Here is a 3,258-nt window from a genome sequence, read left to right as displayed (position 1 = left end):
TCATTCAACTGTTACTTTGTACCATTGTAAAAGTAAATTCTGTTATGGGGCTGCTGTACACAATGTATTTATAAAGAGTTTGTGTTTTTTTTTTAAATTATTATCACTGTTGAAACATTCCTTCTCTGTGTGTGTATGCTCTTTTCTCTCCAGATAAATATTAACTCAATAATAAATTTAAACTGGTCCCTCTCTTACACAATACAGTACAGCAGGGGTGCTCAATGCGTCGATCACAATTGACTGGTCGATCCCGGGATGGCATGCCAAAAAAAAAAGACATCAGCCAATGTTCCCTCTAAACTGCGCAAATGTGCACCACTGATGCAGATATTCTATGTTGCGTGCAAAAAAAAAAATAATCCAATGCAAATTGAAAGTATAACACAGCTGTTCAGTTTGTGGCATTTTGCAATGTGATTCAATGAGTGAGGGATGACTGGTCTTTCTATCCAATGGAACAATTCACATATGTACTGTTAAAAAATGAAAAGAAGAATCCACTGGTTTCTTTTAGGCAGCACAAGGAACTTTCTGTAACCACGACCACTGCTTCACCACTCTCTTTTTTTCCTAGTTTACCTTACACCTACCTTCCCCGCTCTTAAAGACGTACACTCATAATTACAAATGTTACAGTATTTACGCAGCCCATCGATGTGTTTTAAAATGATAGCATCCACCACTGCTGCTTTAGTTCGCAACATAGTTTGGGCGACGTAGAGCAAAGACGAGCTAGATGTGCTGCTTAAGTTTACTTTTGATATTGGAGAAAGTTGAAAAAAACTGCTGTTGTTTTAAGATTCAATGACTGTCGCAGTATGTGAATAATGAGAGAAAAAGTGGCTATACTGGACGAGATTTTCTCTTTTCTGAGTGGGAAAGGTCTGGTCCCGAGCCAAAATAGAAAGTGCAGGATGAGATGTGTAATTTCAAAATTCCACCTCGGCACAGCCTGATCCAGGATGAAAGGACAGACAATACAGTACACAAAAAGCTAATTCTGTATTTTAAATATAGGAGGCAACATAACATTAACCTTAAAACGGTTTGGGAGCATCATCATCATTTTGGAAGTAAATTTGTGCCACCAGGATTTGAATTTGAAATGTAAAGTGATCACATTTTCAATTGTTGTATTTCAGTGTAACTTTTCAATGTTAACAATTCAACTGTCTACAATTCGCTGTCTGAAATTCAGCCGGCTACAATTCGCTGTTGAAAATTCACCGTCTATACCACTAGTCAGGGTTATTTCAGGTCAGATCCGAACACCCAGCCAATCGCAGTTACGCTTTCTTAGTCTTGTGACTTCACAGCTCGCTCGTCAGACTCCGCGTCATTCCCATTTGTATGGAAGTATTCCACCATCTTCCTTATCAACCAATACTGCTATTTGTTCATCAGATGAGGATAAATCTGAGAAATCAGCCCTGGCCGTAATTGTGTCCCATCTTAATCGACCCTTTGGTGCGGCATGTAATACATCACACCTGTCCACGTAGGTCATGTGACTCGCCAAAATGGCGGCACCCCTGAAAATTTGTAATCGTCAATAAAAATCTTCTCAAAACAGCATTAAATGAGAGAGGATTAACGTCACATTTTCAAGAAACAGTACATATTACGTGACCTATTGGATACGTTGTTTATCCAAACCACCGGAATTTCCCTTTAATATTGAAAAGTTACACTGAAATACAACTATTGAAAATGTGATATCACTTTACATTTGAAATTCAAATCCTGGTGGCACGTATTTACCTCCATAAAGGGGCGAGCTTTGCTGTCAATGCCGGTCCAGCCCTTCGGAAGGAGCAATTAGCGCAGTAACAGGCCTCCCGATCAGCCGTTAATGCCCCTGTGCTGTCTGGAGAGCTCAGGCCTCAGCTTCCTATCATTTGACAGCACAGGACGCTGATTGAATTAGGAGGCCATTTGCTCTCTGTTCCGGCAGAGAATAACTGTGCGGCAGCAGGGCCTCGAGTCTTCAGTCAATAGCCTCTCCTTGTCTTTACGGTATAAACAGGGCTACTTGCTGACAGGTCATACTCGGGCGTACTCTTGCTGGGTATGTATATTGCGTCTAATAAGATTTATGAGTGAAATTTGCTTAACGGGTTTTATATCATACAAGGGCGTGTCCGTTTGTGGAGCAGGTGCACGGGAGACATCACCACCATTAGGATCAATCCCAGGGGGGTGGGCTGGGGGTTAGGGGATCCTTGTGATCACTTGTTGTCTTTGGCTCCTCCTCAACTGGGAGTTGAAAGGCTTGAGGCTGCACCCATCAACTTCAGGCGAGAAGTGCACCAGCCCTGCCTGCTGCAACCGCATCGAGGTACGACTTCTTTTTAAGCTTTTATTCCACAAAATGTGTGATGTGATTTATTGTGATGAATATTTTATTTGTTTACCATTTGCGAGATTTAGATATAACTTTATGCTGCTGCATAAGCAGTACATTTTAAAAGTGTGTTTTATTTGAGCAAATTATGCCAAGTTTTTATTAATAAAATCTTTAAAACCTGGCTGCAACTTCCACCGCTGTTTCACACTTGTCAGTTCCTCTTAAAATGCAACTTTAACATATTATTATACATATTTTTAGTCGTGACCTTTTTGTAAGTGTGGATATTTGAAGACAGCCGATTATGACCGCTAACCTGACTGAACTGGTTGTTTGTGTCATGAAGATCAATGCTCAAACCTTTTAGTGCAATTCGCTGATTAATTATTTAACAATTGTCAACAAAAGAGTGCGCGTCTTGCAATAGCTGCAAGTCGCATAAATGATTGAGTTGCTTAAAATGTCATTATTTTGAGAATGAGATCAGCGTGTGTTTGCAGGATGGGACGAGGCGGGAACTCGGGGCACCTGACCCCTGCTGCTCCCACGCACAAGGCAAAGCACGCGCATCTGGATTCCGAGCCTTTGTTGCTCCGCTTCTTGCGGACGTTCAGAGAAATCCTCAAATTTGTCCTCTTCAGCTACACCGTGCTTTTCGGTGCCTTGCTCCTCGCCCGATGGACCACTTACTACATGGTGGGGAAGTAAAAAGACACAGATTCAACATGCACTTTATTGTGGAACTCTTTACTGTATTCACGTTGAAGATATTTCATTTGGACTAAAAAAACAACCACAATAGTAATATTTGAAGTGAAAACTTTCTTTCTTGCTTAAAGCTATCACAATGATGTAGTCATTTTGTAAGAATGCATCAATTTAAACATGAAGAAATTAAAAAAACAACA

The sequence above is a fragment of the Syngnathoides biaculeatus genome, chromosome 4 (genome assembly GCF_019802595.1).
Source record: "Syngnathoides biaculeatus isolate LvHL_M chromosome 4, ASM1980259v1, whole genome shotgun sequence".
NCBI classification, from domain to species: domain Eukaryota; kingdom Metazoa; phylum Chordata; class Actinopteri; order Syngnathiformes; family Syngnathidae; genus Syngnathoides; species Syngnathoides biaculeatus.
Note: the sequence above shows the minus strand (reverse complement) of the source record.